The 25,545-nt window shown below is 45.7% G+C and overlaps 1 pseudogene; it reads left to right on the forward strand.

The window, feature by feature from the left end:
- The first annotated feature begins 1,308 nt into the window (after positions 1–1,308).
- On the forward strand, positions 1,309–20,910 carry LOC147961631 (uncharacterized; annotated as a pseudogene).
- The last annotated feature ends 4,635 nt before the right edge of the window (positions 20,911–25,545 follow it).

Here is a 25,545-nt window from a genome sequence, read left to right on the forward strand (position 1 = left end):
AATATATAACGCATATGTCGGATGTTTTATGTGGTTTTCTGCAATCTAGTACTATGTTAAATGCAGTTGAATTCTGAGATGCATCACTCTGGTGTTGTGTATTTGTGGAAAAAATGTTAGACGGCGTGTAGCAGGTAAAAAAATGTAGTTCTGCTGGTTTCATGGAAACTAATCATATTTTTCATAATTACAGCTGCTTGGTTACAGAGCGGTAATGAGAAGTTGCAATGCCAAAAATGTATGAAGTTATGATGGTGCTTGTCAATGTTAGCAATAAAAATGATTAAGGGGCTAATGTAAATTCGGATCACATTAGTTTCGATGTAGGTGAAAATTTGTTAAATGAATGACTTTGATGCAATGAAATAAAATTTCGTATATGTTTTTTTGCAATAAATGACAATTCATTTTGTGGTACTCGTATACAAAAAATGCACCCAGGGTGGTTATAATTGGATGTTGTAATGATAAGTTGCACAGGTATAAACATCGAAGAGTGGGATTTCAACCCATATGGGTGATTTAAAAAAACAAAGGGCGGCGATTGTAAGAACTAGTTTGAGAGGATAACTCACTATCTTTGTAATTAATAATTAATTATTAATGGCAGAATTTGAAAGGCAAGTCAAACATATGTTGACAAGGATGCGAAGTAAACATGATTTTTTGGGGGATGACGTAAGTGTTTCTTGATTGTATATGTGAGATTGAGTTTTTTTGTTTACTAAGTGTAACGAGTATGATAAAAAAAGAGATTAATAGGGAAAAACTATTACAGATAGTTATGACTTGTCATGTAAATAATGGCTTTGTTTGTACATATGGGATAGTTTTCACATCAAAAAATGAAGGAAAGTAAAAAAAGCAATGGAGCCGCCGTTTTGTTGGCACGCTAAAGAACCGAGTAAAACCCCGTACAATGGTAACACATGAGAGGTTTGGTGTAAGTTCTATGGAAAAAATATCTATAAGTATGTAGTTAAACGTAAATAGTAAGGAAGTAAAAAAATGGAGTACATGTTCTTAGTGTCATGGGCAATTAATACATTTGAAAATTAGTGTGAAAATAATGATTAGTACTAATCATTGGCATCTGGATACCAACAACAGAAGGGCTTGGGCAGCGAACGCATGTCACCAGAAGGGCTTGGGCAGCGAACGCATGTCACCAGAAGGGCTTGGGAATCGAACAGAACACATGTCTAGTGGAAAGACAATGTTTATGTATGGCAGGGGAAGGGAAGCATTAAAAAAATGTTGTGGTAGCTGGGGAGTGTGGCATTTAAGTGGTAGGCAGTGCGAGCAGATATGCCATTGACTAGGAAAACGAGTTGCCTCTGGGAGGAGGATAGGGTTTCAAGGTTAGATCTGAGCTACAGAGGGCACGGCGGCGCCATGGTGACACAGCAGAAGCTGATGAATACTGGAGTATACGGGCAAGAAAGGTAACACCTAAGGCTGTGTCCCCCTCTTCTTTGCCTATTTGTGTGCAAGCTATTTTTTGACAGTCTAGTTGTTTCATTACATGGCGGTGTTGATTCTATGGGGATTTCCGCATTTAGATTCCTTGCTTTATTAGAAAGTGTGAATAATGGGGAGCTGTTCTACGGCGATGAGCTGAGTGCTCTGGAAACAGTAAATGAAGGAAGCGAGTCACATATGTATTCAGGTTCAGAGCAGATGCTGTCAAATGTTCACGCATGGCAAAACAATGGTAGTGACACTGTGAAAGAGTCAGATTTGGCTGAGCCTGAGGGTCTCCAGCTTATCAGTGGGTTGATTGAGCCTACTGAAGCAGACAAGGGCAGCAAAGAATGTATGCAAATTTCAGACACCGGTGGAGCAGAGCAGGTTTCTGAAAGTGATACTAGTTGGGTTAGAAGGTAATTTCAAGAGTACTTAGAGTTTATAATAAACTTTGTGAAGAGAAAAAGTGTTTCATGCATTTTATTTATACAGGCATAGGCGAGGAGCAATGCCTGATGAGAGAACTATACAAGCAGAGAGGGTTACAGCACTTGAAAGTGCAATTAGGGGGTTTGCTAAAAGGAAAACTGATTCAGTCATTACACCAAAGCTAGGATTGAGTTATGATTCGTTGACAGAATATTACGACTTTTACAACCTTTATTCTTGGGAATGTGGCTTTGGCATACGTTACGGGAAGAGCGGAAATAATGTGAAAGGAGTGAGGTGTATGCAGGAGTTTGTTTGCTGTTGTTCGGTAAGTAACTAGTTTATTTATAATTAATTACATACAAGATTGTGTAGATTGCATGTTCGGTTGTAAAATTGACATGTGCATTTGTTTTGTAACACGGGAAACCAAATAAGGAGAACAGCAGTTCATGCAGAACAAAATGGCGTGCAATGGTGAGTGTCGGTGTCAAAACCGGCGGATCTCGGGTAGGGGGTCCCGAACTGTGCTTCTAGGCCGGATGGTAACAGGAGGCAGGGGACACGATCTTTTACCCAGGTTTGGTCCCTCTTGATGGAGGTAAAACCCTACGTCCTGCTTGATTAATATTGATGATATGGGTAGTACAAGAGTAGATCTACCACGAGATCAGAGAGGCTAAACCCTAGAAGCTAGCCTATGGTATGATTGTATGTTATGGTTGTTGTCCTACGGACTAAAACCCTTCGGTTTATATAGACACCGGAGAGGGTTAGGGTTACACAAGGTCGGTTACAAAGGAGGAGATATTCATATCCACATTGCCTAGCTTGCCTTCCACGCCAAATAGATTCCCATACGGACACGAGACGAAGTCTTCAATCTTGTATCTTCATAGTCTAACAGTCCGGCCAATGGAGATAGTCCGGCTGTCCGGAGACCCCCTAACCCAGGACTCCCTCAGTAGCCCCTGAACCAGGATTCAATGACGATGAGTCCGGCACGCAGTATTGTCTTCGGCATTGCAAGGCGGGTTCCTTCTCCGAATACATCACAGAAGAATTTGAATACGAGGATAGTGTCCGACCCTGCAAAATAAGTTCCACATTCCACTGTAGAGAGAATAATATTTTTGCATATCTAATCTGCTGGCTTGTTTTGACAGCATGACGTTACGTCATGGCCCGGTGATTATTCGAACCGTTTCTTTTAACCAGCCCCGCACATAACGCGAGGCAGTTTTTTGACACGTCTTGTCAAAGCAGAGATCGTGTCCCCTTATTACGGGATTCTCATCAATACGGGCGTGGGTAACCCAACCGCGCCATCAATTGCGGCGCTTGGGGGATAAGCGAGTTTTACCAGGCAAGTGGGGACGCTTAGTTTCGTCTGCCCATATAAAGGGATAAGGATTCACCTTTCTATCCACGCCTTCTTCCTCCCTTATCCATCCGTTTTCGCACACTCGAGCTCTAGCGCCCAAGTCCGCACTTCCCACCTCGACCTTCTCCAATCATGTCCGGAGCGGGAGGCAAGTGGATGGTCTCCTCCGTCACGGAGGGAGACATCAAGAAACTAAGGAGAGCCGGATACCTTCCCGGCGACATCGTGCACCGGCTCCCCGATGAGGGGCAGCTCATCCCCACCCCCAGGCCCCATGAGAGGGTGGTATTCCTCACCCATTTCCTCCGCGGACTGGGATTCCCTCTCCATCCCTTCGTCTGGGGGCTCATGTTTTATTACGGCCTGGATTTCCACGATCTGGCCCCGAACTTCATCCTCAACATCTCGGCGTTTATCGTCGTGTGCGAGGCCTTCCTCCGCATCAAGCCCCACTTTGGCTTATGGCTGAAGACCTTCAATGTCAAGCCGAAGGTGGTGGGCGGCCATCAAGCGGAGTGCGGAGGCGCCATGGTGGGTAAGATGCCCAACATAACATGGCTTGAGGGATCCTTTGTGGAAACCATAAAGGGGTGGCAATCGGGGTGGTTCTATATCACCGAGCCGCGCGACCCCGCATGGGTAGCGGCCCCCGAGTTCCGATCTAGCATCCCCATGCGGCTCACCTCCTGGAAAGAGAAGGGCCTATCCTGGGGTAGTTCGAAAGAGCTGACCGGACTCCAAACATGTATTCAAAACATGGTGGACAAGAAGTTCAAGCTTGTCAACATAGTCCAGGTTATGCTCATCCGCCGGATACTCCCGTGCCAACAACATGAGTTCAACTTGTGGGAGTTCAATCCGGCGCAGCACCGAACTCTGAACAGGCTCTTCGACACGACTCATGAAGACGCCTGGAGGGTGCTGTTCAAAAATGCCGAGGTCCCTCCCCCTATTACTGAGGATCGTGGATTCAGCGCGAAGCGCCAAGCCAGTGCGGTAAGCTTCTTTGCCTTTCACAGGATACTTATTTTTTTATATAGATTGACTCTATGCGGGATCTAAACTCCCGTACCTTTGACATGATTGGCAGAAGATAGCCGGACAGATCGACTGTCCGGCTCCTTTGCCCGAAGGCCCCGCAGACGCTCTTCTGGCGAAGATGCTGACTCCGGCCCCTTATAAGGTGCCGGAGAAGACCAAGAAGGCCAAGGGAACCCGAAAGAGTTCCCGACGCCAGGCGTCGTCGGACTCACCTTCCGATGAATCTACGGCGCACTCTTCCCCTTAAGACAAGGAAGAAGAAGAAGAAGATGCTCCCCCACCGACTGGGGGAGACAAGAAAAGGAAGGCCTCCCCAACTGGGGAGGCCGGAGGGTCCAAGAAGGGAAGCACTCTCCTTCCGGACAGTTCCACCGCCGCTGACGAAGGCGAAGGCGAGTGGTTGCCCAGGGTCAAGCCCCCGGGGACATCGTAAGTATTCGGATACGAGAGTAACTCCTAGGATTCCTTTGTCGCATTGCTTTCCCTAACGCCGCACGCAATTATGCAGGCCGCCACGAGCCAGTATCGATGTATCATCGGATGGCTCCTTGGGCTTGTCGCACATGGATAGGGATCCAATCCCGACCTCCACCTCCCCTCATCCTGCCGACGACGCCGAGGTGTTGTCTCAAGAGGCACCGGATCGAGGGGAGACAGTCCTGGAGGCGCCTCAAGGCGACCTTCCGGACTACGTGAGCCGTGGGGACGGGGCCCCCGAGAGCTCCGAGTTCGGCCCTCAGCCGAACACCGTGCCGGACCCTCCAGCGGTTCCAGGCTCGGGCAGGCGGTCTCCTTCTAAGAGGGGCAAGACGCCTGTGCCGGTGACCTCTGTCCATCGAGAGGCACCGGACAATCTGCTGGAAGCGCTTCGCAGCGCTTCCATCGACGAGGAGCACCGCACTATCATGAGTGCGGTGATCCAGAAGGTTCAGTCGGCCAAGAGCGGATTGACTGAAGCCTGTGCCAGCCTTCTAACAGGCTTTAAGGTAAGTGTTTTAAAATGTAGTAGAAATATTACCGCATAGACAGTAGCCCCTGATGCTTTGTTCGGTGTTCACAAAGAAAAGCCGAACAGAGGATCAAATAATATCGCAGGAGTCTAATATAAGTATGTCAATATGCATATGCAGGCTTCGCTGCTGGCGTCTGCCGCACTAACTGCGGAGGTCGCCATACTGAAGCAGGACCTCGAGGGGTCCAAGAAAGAGCTCGGCCTTGCCAAGAGGCAGCTCGAGGAGAACAAGGGTAAGTAATACCCCGTCTATAGATATGTATATATAAAAAAGGACGCGATTGCAAAATTACAGGATCATTGTATGTTTGCCAGGGGCCACGACCGAGGTGGCGACCCTGAAGCAAGCGCTGGCCAAGGCCAAAGATACAGCGGCCAAGGAGCGCACCGAGTAAGAGAAGCACGAGGCTCGGGTGGGCGAGGTGCAACAAGAGCTCCAGGCTCTTGTGGCGAAGCACGAGGCGTTGGAGCTTGACTCCAAGACGCAGGAGTCTAAGCTTGCCGCGGCCCTCGAGAGCGTAAAAAGTGCCAAGGCCGAGGCCCAAAAGGCCCTCCAAGAGATCGATGCGATGAAGAAGATAGCGGCAGGTAAGGCTTTCTATATGCGAAGTAAGCATGTAAAAGTAAATTACCGATTACTTACCCAGATCCGGAGCTCTTCAGGAGCATTCGCAGATTTGCCCCGCAGTGTGTCCGATGCCGCACAATTTTACCAGGCCGAGGACGGAAGCTCGACGGAGAAGCTGTTCTGGTCTCAGTATGCTGAGGCCGAACATCCAGTGCCAATGAGCGACCAGCTGAAGCAGATGGTCGAGCTACATAAGGCGGCCGATCAGGCCATGAAGAGCTTTATAGTCCGGTTGTGGCCTGGCGACGCCCTTCCGAACAGCTCTTCGGCCTGGTGAGGCGGCTCGTGGATGCCTGCCCGTGGCTGGAGGTCGTCAAGCGATCTGTCTGCATTGAAGGTGCACGCCGGTCTTTCGCCCGTATGAAATTGCAGTGGGTCAAGCTAGACGCCGTGAAGCTGATCAAGGAGGGGCTGCCAAAGGGCAAGGAGCACCGCCACCCCGAGATGTACTACGAGGGTGTTCTGCCGGGCGCCCGTCTCATCGCGGACGAGTGTTCGAAAGATGTAATATTTGAATGAGACTTGCTCGCTTTATCCTGTATGTATGAAAACTTGTTTCATATGCGCTATGCAACGCTTGTTAGAATTTAAAATATTACCTTCTGTTTGGCTGTTTATCCAATCTGAGAGATGGCTAGTCCTCGGCTTCTGCCCCCATGCCACGAGTGCTGGGGTGTTTGGGATAAACCCGAGCACTCTTGTTCCCATGTTTGGGTCCTTCGAGGGAGGTGCTCAGCACAATGAACAAGGCAACCGGACTAATAATGCTTTATCACTCTCATTTAGCCATAGAATTCTATAATTTTAAATTTCGGCGAAGCCCCTGGTATTCGGAAGGCCGAATTCGGGGCGTGATACGCGCCTGTAAGCCGGACAGGGCCGGCCCCTCGCCCTAAGCAGCATAAGTCTTTAGGGACTCGAAAAACCTCGCCGAACAGCGACCAGTCTCTCGCCTTATCATGACAGTCAGTTTTAGCTTTCTCTACTGAGGTGCTCAGCCCGGTAGAACCGGGGTACAATCGCAGTAGTTCTCCTAGCGCTACCTTAGCCGATAGAGCGGAACGTATGGTACCAAAACATAGGAGCCGGGCAAACCCAACATTTGACCAAAGACATGATTCGGAGCTGATGCATATAATGCTATAAGTTCGGGGTGTCACACCTGTGAAACTGTTCGGACTTTTCACACCGCATTGTGGGGTACGTAAGCCCCTGGTGTATTGGCCGTACCAGAGTGTACGGTTGCAAGGCGTCATTAATGAACACACACACACACACACACACACATATATATATAACAAGAATGCAATAATAGTTGTAATGTCATGCATTGTTTATTGAAAAATTGCGCTAAAGCAGAGTGATACAGATAGTGCGATAAGCAAATAGTAGGATTGTGTCCCTTCCAAGGGAAAGCTAAGGAATGATATGAAATCGAATATTTCGCTCGTTACTGTAATCAACCTGGGAATTCCGTGGTATAACGTAGTTGTTTGCCTCCTTGGTTGCTGCATCATGTGTTCGGCAATAGTGATGCCGGACAGTGTTTCCAGAGATTAAGGTCCTGAAAGAAAAAGAAAAATAACCAAACGGGAAGCCTCTAGTGCGGTTTAGGCCGCGTTTTGGGGCATGCTGCAGTTGTGCCCCCCTCCCCACCTGTGCCCATGGTATTTTTAATGCGTAATTATGTACGCGTGGCACGAATATCGCCGTTGGGCTGGGATTGGGGTGGCCGCCGTATTGCTACGCGAGCTCAGATCGCGCCAGGCGGTCTATTTGCCGATTGCCCCGAGCGCGCTTGAATGTGTCCGGGCTTTGAAACGCCGAACTGGTTGATTGCCTTGAGAGGCTTCTTTGCGCTTCTGCTGCGAGGGCCACGGTGTGCTCCTCTGTTCGGAGAGAGCGCTCTGTGTTTCCATTGACTGTAATAACTCCGCGAGGTCCTGGCATCTTGAGCTTGAGGTATGCATAATGCGGTACCGCATTGAATCTAGCGAATGCGGTTCGCCCGAGAAGCGCGTGATAACCACTGCGGAACGAGACTATATCGAAGATTAACTCTTCGCTTCGGAAATTATCTGGGGATCCGAAGACCACATCCAGTGTAATTGAGCCTGTGCAATGGGCCTCTACACCTGGAATGACGCCCTTAAAGGTCGTTTTCGTGGGTTTGATCCTTGAGGGTTCTATACCCATTTTGCACATTGTGTCCTGATAAAGTAGGTTCAGGCTGCTGCCGCCGTCCATAAGGACTCGAGTGAGGTGAAATTCGTCGATGATTGGGTCTAGGACCAGTGCGGCGAATCCGCCATGACGAATACTAGTGGGGTGGTCCCTGCAATCGAAGGTGATCGGACAGGAGGACCAAGGGTTGAACTTTGGGGCGACTGGCTCCAACGCATATATGTCCCTGAGCGCACGCTTTCACTCCCTCTTGGGGATGTGGGTTGTGTATATCATGTTCACCGTCCGCACTTGCGGGGGAAACCTCTTCTGTCCTCCAGTGTGCGGCTGCCGGGGCTCCTCCTCGTCATCGCTATGCGGCCCCTTATCCTTGTTTTCGGCAATTAACTGGCCGGCCTGCTTGAACACCCAACAATCCCTGTTGGTGTGATTGGTTGGCTTGTCTGGGGTGCCGTGTATTTGACATGAGCGATCGAGTATACGGTCCAAACTGGACGGACCCGGCGTACTTTGTTTGAATGGCTTTTTCCGCTGACCGGGTTTAGAGCCTTTGAATCCGGCATTGACTACCGTATCCTCAGTATTTTCGCTGTTAATGCGGCGCTTATGCTTGTTGCGACGTGACCTGCTATTACCGTCCTTGGTATCTGAGGTACCATGTTTCTTTGACATGTTATTACTGCGAGCCAACCAGCTGTCTTCTCCTGCACAAAAGCGGGTCATGAGCGTCGTGAGAGCTGCCATAGATTTTGGCTTTTCCTGACCAAGGTGCCGGGCTAGCCACTCGTCTCGGATGTTGTGCTTGAAAGCTGCTAAGGCCTCCGCATCCGGACAGTCGATGATTTGATTTTTCTTTGTAAGGAACCGAGTCCAGAATTGCATGGCCGACTCTTCTGGCTGCTGAATTATGTGGCTCAAGTCATCGGCGTCTGGTGGTCGCACATAAGTGCCCTGAAAGTTGTCGAGGAATGCGGTTTCCAGATCTTGCCAACAGCTAATGGAGTCCGCTGGCAAGCTGTTAAGCCAATGCCGCGCTGGTCCTTTGAGCTTTAGTCGGAGGTATTTGATGGCGTGTAAGTCATCGCCGCGGGCCATGTGGATGTGGAGGAGGAAATCCTCAATCCATACTGCGGGATCTGTTGTGCCGTCGTATGATTCAATATTTACAGGTTTGAAACCTTCTGGGAATTGATGTTCCATTACTTCGTCTGTGAAGCATAAGGGGTGTGCGGCACCTCTGTATTGAGCTATATCGCGAGGCAGCTCGAATGGGTCTTGCCCGCAGTGTTCGGCCCGGCCGGATTTGCTTTTACTGTGTCCGGCGTGACGTTTGTCGTCTCGCAGAGTGGTGCGCCCCGTGATCCGTAGATCGATCTTGAATGCTTTGACTTCTCCTCCAATATGTCTCGCAGGTCTGGCGTATCTCCCCATGCCTTTTTATTTGAATGGCGTTGGGGGAGGCTGAGCTTTTGGCTGGAATGCCTCTCTATCGCGGCCACGAGGTGGCCGATTAGCCATATCATACGCTTCTTCCTCCAGTCGGGGTAGTAACCTGCGCCTTGGGTAACTCTTGGAGGGACGCTCGAGTTTATATTCCTCGGCCGCGAGGACTTCAGTCCATTTGTCAGCTAGCAGATCTTGATCAGCTTGAAGGTGCTGCTGCTTTTTCTTCAGGCTATTTGTCGTGGCCATAAGCCGGCGCTTGAAGCGCTCTTGTTCGACGGGATCCTCTGGTACGGCGAATTCATCGTCGCCGAGGCTTGCCTCATCTTCGGAGGGGGGCATTTGATCATCCTCCTCCTCTCCATCTGCCGCTCTCTCAGGAGAGTTGGCTCCTTCATCCTCCTGCTCTAAATCTTGCTGGAGGGGATTGTTGTTGTCTTCGGCACTATCCGGAGTGTTATTATCTCCTGTGTCGGCATCACCACTTTTGCTTTGGCGGGACTTAGAGCGGTGCCGCTGACGTCGGCGCTTGGGTTGCTTCTTGGAGGGGTCATCCTCCGCTATCTCGTCGCCATTGCCTTCGTTGGGTGTATCCACCATGTATATGTCATATGACGAGGTGGCTTTCCAGTGCCCTATAGGTGCTGATTCATGTTCGTCTCCTACATCGTCGTCCATACCGTCAATGTCTTCGGAGTCGAAGTCGAGCATGTCGGTTAAATCATCGACAGTGGCTACGAAGTGGGTGGTGGGTGGGCGTCGAATTTCTTCGTCGTCCGCATCCCAATCATGTTGGCCATAATCCGGCCAGGGCTCTCCTGACAAAGAGAGAGACCTTAGTGAATTTAGAATGTCGCCGAAGGGCGAGTGTTGAAAGATATCCGCGGCGGTGAATTCCATGATCGGCGCCCAATCGGATTCGACTGGCAGGGGCGCGGATGGTTCGGAGTCCGGAAAAGAGTCTGGCACCTTGGAGTCACGGGCTGCGCAGAGGATTATGCTGGTGTTTGGCTCGATCGCCGTCGAGACTGCAGCCCCTGAGGCGGTGTCTAGCCACCCGTCCTCGATTGGCGTAGTTGGCTCCGAGCTAAGGGTCGGAGCTGATGCGGGCGCGGCCTCTGGGGTACTGTTCGGCGGCAGAGCTAGGTCATACCCATCGCGACACTGCGGCGCGCCTGGCTGTGGCTCGAATCCGTCGAAGATCAAGTCTCCGCGGATGTCAACCGTGTAGTTCAAACTTCCAAATCTGACCTGATGGCCAGGGGCGTAGCTTTCAATCTGCTCCAGATGGCCAAGCAAATTAACCCGCAGTGCAAAGCCGCCGAATATGAAGATCTGTCCGGGGAGAAAAGTCTCACCCTGGACCGCATCGCTATCGATGATAGTAGGAGCCATCAAGCCTAACGGCGACGAAACATAGGAACTCTAAATGAAAGCACCAATGTCGGTGTCAAAACCGGCGGATATCGGGTAGGGGGTCCCGAACTGTGCGTCTAGGCCGGATGGTAACATGAGGCAGGGGACACGATGTTTTACCCAGGTTCGGGCCCTCTTGATGGAGGTAAAACCCTACGTCCTACTTGATTAATATTGATGATATGGGTAGTACAAGAGTAGATCTACCACGAGATCAGAGAGGCTAAACCCTAGAAGCTAGCCTATCGTATGATTGTATGTTATGGTTGTTGTGCTACGGACTAAAACCCTTCGGTTTATATAGACACCGGAGAGGGTTAGGGTTACACAAGGTCGGTTACAAAGGAGGAGATATTCATATCCGTATTGCCTAGCTTTCCTTCCACGCCAAGTAGAGTCCCATCCGGACACGAGACGAAGTCTTCAATCTTGTATCTTCATAGTCTAACAGTCCGGCCAATGGAGATAGTCCGGCTGTCCGGATACCCCCTAACCCAGGACTCCCTCAGTGAGGCTACTACGAACTGATGACGGGGGGTGGTATATATCTGAGAATAGGACAGAGCACAATCATGCACTGCTTGATACTTGTGCTTCTAAGCTGCATTTTCCTTTGCATAGGCACATAGATAACTACACTAGAGAATTGGTGGCGCATCTTAGGCAGAATAATGTTAATCTTAGTAAGGTTTACAGCATCATTGGAACCTATTTTGGGAGGATTGAGAATGTCCCATTCACCAAAAGGTGCTTACGTACACTGTGTGGGAAAATTAGTAGAGAACAAGCTGATGATGATGTGCGTAAAACAATAGAACTTTTCTCGAAGATGAAAGAGAAAGATAGTGATTTTTCTTACACAGTGCAAGTGGATGATGAAAGCAGGATTAGGACATTGTTGTGGTCTAATGGTAGAAGTAAATTGCAATACCACTATTTCAGAGATGCGGTGACATTTGACACTACTTACAAGACAAACCTGTACGACATGCCATTTGGGCTGTTTGTAGGTGTCAACAATCATTTCCAGAGCACTATTTTTGCTGGTGTTCTTATGAGGGACGAGCAGTCAGAAAGTTTCGAATGGGTCTTCCGTGAATTTGTGAAGATGATGGGAGGAAAGGTTCCGGTGACAATCCTAACTGGTAATTTTTTTTGTTTGTTTTCGATATGAAAAGTTCATAAAATAAGTAATTTCGTTGATATGAAATGAATATGATTAGTAGTACATATGGAATTTATGTTAATATTGTTTTTTATTATAAATCTGAGCAGACCAAGCAAGGGCGATGGAGATTGCTATTGAGAATGTTTGGCCAGAAACAACACACCGGTTGGTGCAAGTGGCATATTCTTTGTAAGGCTAAAGAGAGTTTGGGTTTTCATTATACAAAGAAGAGTGACTTCCGAGCAGAATTCCATAGATTTGTGAACGACATGCTAACTATCGAAGAGTTTGAGAAGGGGTGGCTGGAGATTATGAAGAAATACAGTTTGCAGAGCAATACATTCCTGATACAAAATTTGAGGTGAGGCAGAAGTGGGCTAAGCCATATTTTTCTGGACAATTTTGTGCAAAAATGACGGGCACACAAAGGAGTGAGAGCGCAAATCACATGCTCAAGAATTATGTTCCTCCAGCATGCCCAATGAATCTTTTTGTGAAGCATTATGCAAAAGTACTATTTGATAGAGAGCAAGAAGAAGGTTTCCAAGAAAAGAGCACCAAATTGGTAAGATAAGCAAGTTTGTTTTAATATATTGTACTGTGTTTAATTAAGGCTGAATCATTTTTTTATGTTACACAGGCAGGAGTAGTTCTAAAAGTTAACATACCAATTGAACGCCATGCAAGCACGGTGTATACTCGGGCCATGTTCGAGCTGTTTGGAAAAAGTCTTTACTACTCAGGTTCTTATTACATCAAAGAATTAGTTCCAAGGACTGAGTACCTGGCAACACACGTGAAGGTGGAATCGAGGGAGAAATGGTACAAGAGCAGATACAAGGTGGTTGTTTCAGAATTCAGAGATTTTTTCAGTTGTGAGTGTGGACTCTTTGAGCATATGGGGATGATTTGTTGCCATGCACTAAAGGTGTGTAGATATGATTTACAAGTAGGTATTTCTTTTTATTTGTCCATTGCTGACTTTGCAAGTGATTTGGAAAAACAGGTGATTATAGTGTTGGGATTGAATGAGATACCAAGGAAGCACATACTGAAAAGATGGATAGTAGATGCACGTGATAGCTTTCCTGAACATCTGAAGCATTATCAAAAAGATGTAGGCCTACCTGATTGCACCACTTTCAGGCACAATGCTATGTACATCTCGGCCCTGGAATTGGTTATGATGGGTGATAGCAATCCAGAGGCTTTTGATTATGTCATGAGCGGCCTGGTAGAACTGAAGAAGGGAGCTTTGCCACTAAGTAATCTAAAAGATGGAATGAGTCTAATTGAAAAAAGGAAGGCATGCAACTCTTCTTCTGTTGGTAAATCTGTTCCTTCAAAGTGTAGTCAGAAGCAAAATATTGGTGATGGAGCTGCGTCAAGTGCTGGGAAAATTGAATGGAGAAATGCAAAAGCAAGAACGGTAGGAGGGGATGGGAAATCTTCAGTCAATGGTAATGGGAACATTGAAGCTAATTCGGCCTCGTCTACTGTACATGGGGACGACCTGAGCACGGTTGATTCAAATATTGCATTAACTTCTAGAACCATGGATACAGAAAGCAACATGTCCCTGTTACCCCCTAAGAAGAAGCCTAGGATGAGAGGTCATCCGACAACGCCAAGAGACAAGTCGAATTATGAAATAAATGACAAGCGATCGAGGTTTTGCACCATTTGCCGTGGGAAGGGGCACAAGAGAACTACATGCCCTCAAAGGGGCAACGAACCGCAGAAGCCGAGGAAGATTCCGACATGTAGAAATTGTGGCATAGCCGGTCATCGTAGGAATACTTGTTCAAAAGTTTTGTACTCTACATTGGATGGGGTCCCCTCTGTAGGATGTATCTGAATTGATTATGCACTTGTAATTGGATCTTTTTTAAACATTTGGACAAGTTTGTGTTGTAAAACTTCTGAACACAGAAATGTTGAAGTTATGTTAGTTTTTTAATTATGTTGTGTAAGAATGTCATAGTGGTAAGACATATATGTTTAATATGTAGGCGTTACATTAGTAAGTGCAGCAGCAAGGATGCATAGAAATCATTGTTGAAAAAGGAAAAAACATCGGTTATATATTTTGCATGGTGGCACAAAGGTGTTATTTTTTTGAAAATGAACAAGTACAAGAAAAAAAATTATTACAGTGTGTTTATGAGATTGGGATAGGCTGCAAGAAAAGGCCAGGAAAAGGCATGTGGGGTATGGGTGGCAGAGGAGTAATAAATGTGTGGGTTTTTGAATTTTGAATCGCGTGTGAGAGGCGGCAATGCTGTGGAGGTGCTTCACCATATAAGGACATGCCAAGTCTTGAGGAAGTTTCAGTACTCACAAGGGCAATAGAAGTTCATCATGTTCTAGAGAGATAGAGAGAGAGAGAGAGAGAGAGAGAGAGAGAGAGAGAGAGTGAACCATTCAGAGCATCCATGGCCATGGTGATGGAATCAAAGAAGCGTCGCAGGAACTTTTCAGTGCGTGCACTATACTAGTTTGAAATTTTTCCTGCTTCTGTTGTTCAATCTTTTACTAAGTTGTACGTATCAGACAACTGCAAGTGTGGAAGGAGGGGCAGCTTATGCAACTATTGAGACAGGAGATACCTACTCTGGTTCAGAAGTTGAGCAGGTAAAAATGTAATTAGTGATTTAAACAATAAGATTGTATGATTTATAAATATAGCTTGACATCGTGGGAAATGACAAACAGGTTAGGCCAGTGTTGGGGCTCTATACTAAGGAAGAAGATGAAGAAAAGAAGGGGATTTTACTGGTGAGTCTGACTGCGTCTAATATGCTATATATATAGTGTTGTTATTCATCACCCAGGGTGCAAAATAAGTTATTTTTCACCCGAGATAATCTTATGATCATTTTATAATTAAATTACGTTTTGAATTCAAATAGTTACATAACATAAAATATTTTTTACGACGATTATATATTTTCTTACGGTCCCTTTTTGCGTCGGAAATAAGACAAAACTTACGGAATGTAAAATTACGGTGCATTGATGGTAAAATAAAGGGGTGAAGAATAACTATATATAGGGTTGCACTATTCGTTACCCTACGTGAGGAATAGTTATCTATTTTAGAACGGAGGGAGTAGCGGTTTGATTTTATTGACTATAAAATGAGTAGTTAGAGCGAAGCTGATGAACGTACGCCAGGCCTACGGATGTAGTCGCCGCTGGCAGGCCACCGCTTCTCCGGCTCCATGGGGGCGCCGCCATTCTTGAGGTCCATGAATTTCGCAGCCATGGTCGGAGTCCGACGTTTGGATGCCTCCGCCTCTCTCTTCCCCGGCCTGGCGTTTCAATCTCCCCGCGTATATGCTTTCTCCATTGGTCCGAGCTCCATGTATATGTAGCCGGCGCATCGCGTGGCTATCTAGCTAGCTAGAGTTCTAGTTGTATTCTGTTATCTGTTCTGCGTTTCGGACAGCGACTCTACGGACAAACATTAGAGTATCACCAACATTGGTGCCCAAAAAACACGGCAGGAGAGAGAAGAAATTGGGGCACCAGTAAATTTATTAGTGGAAAGTTAGACGGAGGCGAACGTTTGGTCTATGAGGACATGTGTCCCGGTTATCCAATGCGTCAATAGGGGCATCGCGATTGGCAGATAAAGTAGCGTCTGGCACTATACGGTTTGAAGGGAAAGTTGGAAAGTTGATTATTAACCTGATGAACAGTGCTGTACTAGGCGGTGGAACAGGTTGGTACAGGATCTGCCGGCAGGGATGACGCGCTTTCCATCGTCCATGGATAAATGCTGGAACACTCACCTTTTTGCAAGAACGAGGTCTTTGTCAGAGGCCCGTCGTCAACGTAGCTTGGTTAAGTGGGCGTGTAAGAATGTCCAAAGGATCGGCAAGAAAATGGGACTAATTAAATAAGTATGAAAAATAGATTTATCCATGGGACTAATTAAATAAGTACAAAAATTAATTGGTAGTATAGGGGAGGGGAACGTTTGGTTTTGGGTACATATGTACCCTAAATGAAAAAATAAATTAGAAATTCAACAAAAAGTCAAAAATTTATGAAAATATTTTTGAAATAAACTTGACCTTTAATTGTACTAGTGAGAGAAGTTTCACAAAAAGAAAATTTCTCTTTGACTTCTTTCCAAAGAAGACAAATTGTCGATCAAAATATCATGAATAGTGACATATAATAGCAAATAAATTTTCCCTTTTACGCTGTGAAGTGAAGGTTGTTTTTTTCGTGAAGTCAAGTTTAATCTAAAAATACTTTTGAACTATTTTGACTTTTTGCTTAATTATTTATAAAATAATCCCCATATAGGGGGTATATACATGCGGGTGCGAAAGGGGATTTCCCGTAGTATATAGCTCACTATTCATTATTTTTTATTGAAAAAACATTAGACTGCTTTGATAAAGGTAGTCAGAAGGAGATTTCTTTCTGTTGATTATCTGCAATGACTACAATAAAAAATCGATATTATTTGGAAAAACAATTGCAGAAACTATTGACTTATTGTGGAATTACAGATTTTTGTCGTACAAGGGTGTAGCTGTCCCCATACACCATTGTAACGAGTACAAGAAATCTACGTCCGCGGTTTTTTTGGTCGGTTTAAGAAACTAGGAAACTATGAGATTAATTATTTTTCCGTGTTGACAAACTTTGTCCGATTGAAGTTGTCTTGCTCAATACCCGTCGTGTGTAGTGATAAAACATGTGATTTGGCTATAGGATCTCCTTTATTGTCTAATTTTTAATTACAAAATCTATTGCATGTGGTCTTTGTTACTATTTTATTTTCCGAAGTACAAGGGAAATATTTAGTTATTCCCAAAAAATGTACTAATAAGAACAAAGGAAAATGTAGTTAATAAATGGTGGAGAAAGTGTAGGTTGCTGGTTTAACCGCCGGGGGGGGGGGGGGGGGGGGGATATTGCAGTAACATTATATAATAAGTTTTTGGTGGGGAAAAACCCAATGTTTCATGGGGAAATATGTACCCTGTAAGGTGATTTTTTAATGGTTAAACAAAAAGTCAAAATAGTTAAGAAACTATTTTTAGAATAAATTGGAGTAACTTGCGCAATAGTATATAAATTTTCACAATAAAAGAAGCTGCGTTGACTTCAGAGCGAGAAAGCCAGAATTTATTTGCTATTATAGGTCATATTCATAGCAAGGGAAAAAATGAATCTAGATAATTAGTTTTTAGTGTCATGTGGCAGTTAATATAAATGAAAGTAGTGCGTCATTTATTATTAGTACTAATCCTTGGCAGGTGAATATGAAACAAAAAGTACGTAGATGATGTCTGGAGTAATCATATTCATCAGCGAGTAATCAAGTCACTTATATGTAAGTGTATGCATTTGTCTCGATGGTGTACAAAATAAAGAAACTCAGGGCGAGGTGACTGAGGCTCAGATTATCCAGAGGCTTCAGGAGTTGGCACCGGGGGACTATCAGTGGGAGCTAGTCAGACTCGAAGCGAATGTCTTTAAGGTGGATTTCCCTTCTGTGGAGGATTTACAGAAATTGCTGAGTTTTGGCTTGTGTAGAGTTCCAGGTACTACGTGTATTTTGGAGTTTCACGAGTGGACGAAGGTGGAGCCTAAAGGCAAGCCGCTTACACAGATCTGGTTGCGGTTTTCTGGGGCCCCATCTAAGCCTCTGCAGGACGTTCGAGTTGTAGCCAGTATGGGTATCATGGTTGGAAAGACGGAGAGAGTGGATATGGCTTCCACTCGGGCTCATGGAGTGGCTCGGATATTGGTGAGTGTTCTGAATGTTGACTTCGTGCCTGATGTCGTTCACTGGACATATAGGGGAGAGGTATTCCCGCTCGACATAGAGTTTGAGGACATTGAGATGTTCGCTGACGAGGTTGCTGGGGATGATGTTGATATGCACGAGAGTGATAGTGGTGCAGGAGCCACGGGGGCGCCAGACGAGTCTGCTCGAGAGGGATCGACCGGATCTCGTCCAGATGCTCAGTTGCCTGGGGAGGGGACCGGTGCTGGCTCCACTCCGCCTCCGGTACCCACGACGACACTGCGTTTTGGATCCTTTGAGCCTGCTTCTGCGCCTCCCAAGCTGTGGAGCGATAGGGTAGAGACTGATGATGAGTTTGAGCACACGCTTCCTTCTTTGGACTTTGCGGGGACTGCAGTTCGGGATGTAGAGCCGGAGGTCGCTCCTATTTCCCTTGCTATACAGGTTGAGGTGGTTCCGACATTGTCATCTATGACCGAGGTGGGCCTTACGGGACGGGGGTCAGCGCAGGTGGCCTTATCCTCTTCCCTACCTATACAGACGCCGGTGTCACTGGCCACGTCGGGGGCCGCCAGCGATAGGAGCGGGAGCACGAGGCAGGTGGCTTCGGCTCCCCCTCCTCAGGCCCTGGCTATGGCGCCAGCATCCCCCGGGACGCCGGGGGGGAGGGGCTGGGGCAGGTGGCCCTAGATTTCCCTTCATCGTCTGCGGTCAGGAGGACCGCTTTCTCGGTGACTTCGACGCTCCGCTCTGAGCCGGTGGGCGGGGCAGGAGGAGGGAGTGGGCAGGTGGCCCCAGCTGTCCCGCCTCTTGCCATACCCGCCGGGCACTTGTCTGAGGGCATCGGGAGCCCGCAGCCTCCTCATTCTCGAGAGGAGGTTGTTGCCTTCGGTGGTATCCCAGACCCGGTCTCTACGGGGAGACGGATCAGTGCTCGCGTTCTGGACCTTCCGGAGGTGGACGATTTGCAGCAGCGGTGCGCTATGAGGGCGGCCAAGCTTCACGATGCTGCGATATCTACTGGTATGTCCGTTAACATATCTAATTCTTTATTGCATTTTGCTCCTGAGGAGATTGTTAATAATGCAAACCAATTAGGAGTTTCACTAGGCGCTAATGATATTGAAATCTCCAACTCGGTGAATGATATGTTAGATTTAGAGGCGGAGCGGGCCTTAGAGACTATTCGTCATCTTGCTGTGGTCAAGCCCATGAATGATGAGGAAATTGATGCGTTAGGGGTTAGAGTGCTAAATAATCTATGTGCGGACCTAGCACCTTCTAATCAGGAGTCGGAGGGTGAGGATGTGCCCTTAGATGATGTAGATATCAGTTCCGTTCAGTCCGGTTATGAGGACCGGGTGACGGAGCGCACTAAGCCAAGGTGTAAGTGGAAGCGAAAGATTTATCCCGACTCTGCTGTTCGTAGGAGTGCTACGATTCGGACTGCTAAAAAATTCCATGATGAACTATGAAAGGAATCTTTTGGAATAGCAGAGGTCTGAAAGACTTGGCTAAAAGAAGGTTTCTTGCTGAAGCTTCTCTGGAACACCGGTTAGATTTCGTTGCTCTGTCGGAAACCGGTCGAGATAATTTTGCGCCGCAGCTTCTTTCCTCTCTTGTGGGTGGCCTTGAGTTCGATTGGCATTGCCTCCCGCCACGAGGTAGATCGGGGGGCATCTTACTGGGTGTGAGATGTGATTTCCTTGAAGTCCGGAGTGTAGTAATGGGTGACTTCGCGGTAAAGTTCCGAGTTAGGTCTAAAGTTGATGGGTTCAACTGGGCGTTGGTAGCGGTCTATGGTGCCGCCCAACCCGAGCTTAAACCGGAGTTTTTGGCGGATCTGGTTCGGATATGTGGGTCCGAACAGCTTCCGATTTTGGTTGGGGGTGATTTCAATATCATTAGAAGGAGAGAGGAGAAAAACAATGATAACTTCGACGGCAGGTGGTCGTTTATGTTCAATACTATTATTGAAAGCTTAGATCTAAGGGAGATAGAGCTCACTGGTAGACAGTTTACCTGGGCTAATGCTATGCCAAACCCGACATATGAGAAGCTTGATCGGGTTCTCGCCAGCATGGAGTGGGAACAGAAGTTCCCTCTTGTTACGGTGCAAGCTCTCACGCGGGGAATCTCCGATCACACACCTTTGTTCGTGGACTCAGGGAAGCCGAACCATATAGGAAACAAAAACACCTTCTCTTTTGAGATGGCCTAGTTCGAACGTGAGGGATTCTTAGACATCATAGCCAGGGAGTGGGCTAAGGGTGTTGGAGGAAGGACGGCGGTCGAGCGCTGGCAGAATAAAATTAGGCATTTGAGAAGCTTCTTACGGGGTTGGGCTAAGCATCTAAGTGGGGTGTATAAGATTGAGAAGGATAGGCTCCTCTCTCTTGTACAGGCATTGGACGTAAAAGCTGAATCCGCGCTGTTGTTGCCCACCGAGCTCCAAGTTAAAAATGAGGCGGAGAAGAGGCTGAAAGAACTTCTCCGCGAAGAAGAATTGAAGTGGGCTTTGCGTGCCAAGGTCCGCAAAGTAGTCCAAGGGGACGCGAATACTCAATTTTTCCACCTCATTGCTAATGGTAAACACAGAAAGAAGCGGATCTTTCAGCTAGAGCAGGATGAGGGCACTATTTTAGGGCAGGATAATCTCAAAACCTATATTACCGAATACTATAGACAGCTATTTGGACCGCCGGAGGCCAATTGTGTGTCCCTCGATGAGTCCAGGGTTGAGGACGTGCCTCAATTGACTGCTGCTGATAATGATATCCTGGTTGCCCCGTTCTCAGAAAAGGAGGTGTTCGATGCTATTGCACAAATGAAAAACAATAAGGCTCCCGGTCCGGATGGGTTCCGGCTGAGTTCTATAAAAAGTGCTGGCACATTATTAAGGGGGATTTACTACCTATGTTTCATGATCTATTCTCTGGACAGCTTCAATTATTTCACTTGAATTTTGGAACTATCACATTGCTTCCGAAGAAAACGGATGCTGCGAGGATTGAGCAGTTCAGGCCGATCTGCCTCCTCAATGTTAGTTTCAAAATCTTCACCAAGGTCGGAACTAATAGGCTCACACAGATTGCGCAATCTGTGGTGCAGCAATCCCAAACTGCTTTCATGCCGGACAGGAACATCCTTGAAGGGGTGGTTGTCCTTCATGAAACGCTCCATGAAATCCATTCCAAAAAATTAGATGGAGTAATTTTTAAGGTGGATTTCGAAAAAGCGTACAATAAGGTTAAGTGGCCATTTCTCCAACAGGCATTGCGTATGAAAGGTTTTGATGAAGCCTGGCGCCGACAGATCGAATCATTTACGCAAAAAGGGAGTGTGGGAATTAAAGTGAATGACGACATAGGTCATTATTTCCATACACATAAAGGCCTAAGACAAGGAGATCCGATGTCCCCTATCCTGTTTAACATTGTGGTGGATATGTTAGCAATTTTGATAGGCCGGGCTAAGGAAAATGGTCAAGTGGGTGGGTTGGTTCCTCATCTTGTGGAGGGAGGTGTTTCCATTCTTCAGTACGCCGATGATACAATCATCTTTATGGAGCATGATTTGGCCAAGGCGAGAAATATGAAGCTTGTGTTATGTCTGTTTGAACAATTGACCGGGTTAAAGATTAACTTCCATAAGAGCGAATTGTTCTGCTTTGGTAGAGCCAAAGACGACCAGGAGTCTTATAGGCAGTTGTTTGGGTGCGAGTTGGGGAGTCTACCCTTCTCTTACCTTGGTATCCCGATTCACCATCGTAGGCTAACAAACAGAGAATGGAAGTGCATCGAGGATCGATTTGAGAAAAAACTGAGTTGTTGGAAGGGTAAGCTCATGTCATACGGAGGCCGGTTGATATTGATTAATTCGGTGCTCACGAGTATGCCTATGTTTCTCTTATCTTTCTTTGAGGTCCCAGTTGGTGTTAGGAAACGACTGGACTTCTATCGATCGCGCTTCTTTTGGCAGGGTGATGAACTTAAAAGAAAATACCGGCTTGCTAAATGGGACATCATCTGTAGACCAAAAGACCAAGGGGGTCTCGGTATTGAAAATCTTGAAGTCAAGAACAGATGTCTTCTTAGTAAGTGGTTGTGGAAGCTGTCCTCCGGGACTGAGGCCATGTGGGCGCAGATCCTTCGTAACAAGTACCTCCAAACTAAAACATTGTCCCAGGTCGTAGTCAGGCCGACTGACTCGCCTTTCTGGAAAGGACTAATGAAAGTCAAACAATCTCTGTTCAATAGGACGAGATTTGTTATTGGAAACGGTACAAGTACCCGTTTCTGGGAGGATACTTGGCTTGGTGAATCACCTTTAGCCATTCAATACCCGTCTTTATATCGGATTGCTCAACGACGTGAGGTGTTCGTGGCAACGATATTCCAATCTATCCCCCTTAATATTCAGTTTCGACGGTCGCTAGCGGGCAATCGTTGGGAAGAATGGCTTCACCTAGTTAGGAGACTGATGGAGGTTCAACTTTCTCACCGACCCGATATATTGCGTTGGAAGTTGACTAGTTCTGGAGTATTTACAGTTAAATCAATGTATATTGATGTTATTAATTCGACTGCTCTTCCAACCTCCAAGTTTGTTTGGGCTGTCAAGGTGCCTTTAAAAATAAAAGTGTTTATGTGGTTTGTCCATAAACAAGTTATTTTAACAAAGGACAACTTGATTAAACGCAATTGGACAGGACCTACTAGGTGTAGTTTCTGTGATCGGGATGAGACGATTAAGCATTTATTCTTTGATTGCCCGTTGGCTAGAGTTCTTTGGCGGATGATCCATATTGCTTTTAATCTTACTCCACCGACTTCTGTCAATGCTTTATTTGGGACATGGCTTAATGGGGTTGGGCCTGTTCTCGCAAGACATATTCGGGTTCGAGTTTGCGCTTTGTTATGGACTATCTGGAATTGCAGAAATGATTTGGTTTTTAACAGAACATCACGGATTCATTTTTTGCAGATTATTTTCCGAGCTACGGCACTGATCCGTTCGTGGTCGCTACTCACTCCGATGGAGGCCAGGGAGCATTTGGTTACTGGATCTATCCGTTGGGAGATGGTCGCTCGGGGTATCTTCAACCGGTTTGGATGGCGGTCATGTAATAGGATAGGCAATTAGTTTCCTTATCTATTGTTAGCCAGCCGGTTGTGGCATCTTTTTTGGGCTAGTTTGTATATCTAGCCGTCTGTAGCTCTGTGTGAGCTGCATTTCTCTTTTTTCTTTTTGTTTAGCTGAAGACTGTGGAACCTTGTTGGCACTTTTGCCTTTTTTTGATTAATAAGATGGCCGTATGCATCGTTCTGATGCAGAGGCCGGGGAGATCCCTCTTTTTGAAAAAAAAAATAAAAAAAATGAGTTACCCAGTAAGCTAACCGCAAAAAAAAAGAGGTTACACGGTAGGCTAATTGACCCGATGAAGCGAAAATGCCTTTCGGTGGACGGGTGCATTGGTGGAGTTAAAAAAACAATTTTCATAGCACCAAAAAAATTTGTACATGGACAAATACACATATAATACGTTCATAACAATATACTTTCACACTTTTTTAGTCTAATATATTCATACATGGGGTAGAGAAAAAAATGTAAATGAAAATGGGCCAATTCTTTAAATGTTGGGCCGGGATTATTTTTTGTGCAGCTCTCTGGCTTTAGGCATTTATCAAACTAGAAGAAACCCCGCGCGTTGCTGCAGGATGTTTTGCATGAAGTTGAATGTGATTATTGTGTACATAAAATAACTTGCCCTAAATAGCATTTTTCCTATCTGGTTGTGGCTCAATAGTACAATATCTTAATGAATAATCAAAATGGCCAGTCAAATTTACTTTCTGCTAGGACTCAACTAAACAAAATATCTTGATAACATGAATAAAAAACTACAACCCCTTAGTGGAATTAGCACATAAAATGATTTGAGAAGGACATACATAATCTGCACGGTACAAAGCAAATAAAATATGAAGTCATAAATTATGTGTACTTTAAGATTACAACATAATCTAGACGCTAGAAAACAAATACAACATGAAGTGAATATAGATATTGATACTCTACGACCCTATACGTGCAACTAACATGTTGAAGACAGAACATCTAAACCTCTCTCCCTCCTGAAAGAACATATAGCTCTCCCTGTAAAAAGTCAAACTAAGATGCACTTTATGGAATTTTAGAAAACGGGAAACTTGCTGACCAAAATATGTTACATTGATTATTTAATAACAAAAGCTAGCAAGAGTTAAGAATAGTATATACTCCCTCCGTTTTTATTTAGTCCGCATATTAGCTTTGGTCAAAGTCAAGCTTTGTAAGTTTTGACTAAGTTTATAAACAAAAATATTAATATATACAATAAAAAATCAATACCACTAGATTCATTATTGAATGTACTTTCACATCATATAGATTTGTTATGGTAAATGTTTATATATTTTTCTATAAACTTGGTCAAACTTTGCAAAGTTTGACTTCGGTCAAACCTAATATGCAGACTAAATAAAAACAGAGGGAGTACATGCATGTCGAAGCTAATTAAAGAGACTTAGAATTTAAAAAATTAACCATGTAAATAATCCTTACATAATAATTATATTATATCTCGTGATATAAACACCTCAATGTTTAAACATCCACGATGGAAAACCGGAAGGAAAATATAGATGCATCTTCAGGATATAGATGATTAGCTGATTTATGGAGTACATGGCTGTTCAGATGTGCATGAATCGCCTTTCATGGATTTCTACATAAAGGTGCAGAACTCATGGTATGATACTAAGGCCCTAGTGCATATGCTTTGAGAAGAAGGAAACTCAAAATAAATACGATATATTGTATCAATGTACTGTAGGATGCCAACATCAGCAGACAAACACTCTGATGCATGTGATTGCAAAAACTTGGACGACAAATTCAGTGCTACTCACGTCATGGATCAAAATCTCTAGTAAATTTTTATAGGCCTCCATGAAAGTAAATAAGTGTACAGAACAACCATAATCTCCTTTGTACTCCATATCATACTGTAATTGTGCATATCATACTGAATCTAATTCATGATGTGTAGACAGATTAATCAAACATGGTTGTTTTGCCAAAAAAACATCAAATATAGAATGCTTACCAGTGTACCGTGTTGGATTCTCGGTCCTTCAGCTATATTATCCTAGGCATTTGTTTTTCTATCACTGTTCTTTCCTTCTATAACATCTACTGAAACAACATTGAAGGGATACCACAGTCAAAAGTGAGCGAGGGCAGCAGAGCCAGTTGCAGCGAGGACAGTAAAGCCGGTTGAAGAAGGGGATACCACAGTCAAAAAAGCGACAAATTTCAGATAAAATAATTAAATGATGCAATACAAAAAATATATCATTTTTCACCTTTTCATTGGGCTCCATCTAGGCAAGATTTGGAAGATGGGGAAGGAAGCGAGGGCAGCAGAGCCGGTTGCATAAGGGGTTGCGCAGAACCACGCCATCGAATCCAACCGTGGCAGAATATGACATGGGAGGAGGGCGCTAGAGCTAGGTTGCAGATGTTGCCGGCATAGCCCCTCGTCATGGTC

Source organism: Triticum urartu, chromosome 7A (assembly GCF_056163025.1).
Source record: "Triticum urartu cultivar PI428250 chromosome 7A, HENAU_Tu73, whole genome shotgun sequence".
Classification (NCBI taxonomy): domain Eukaryota; kingdom Viridiplantae; phylum Streptophyta; class Magnoliopsida; order Poales; family Poaceae; genus Triticum; species Triticum urartu.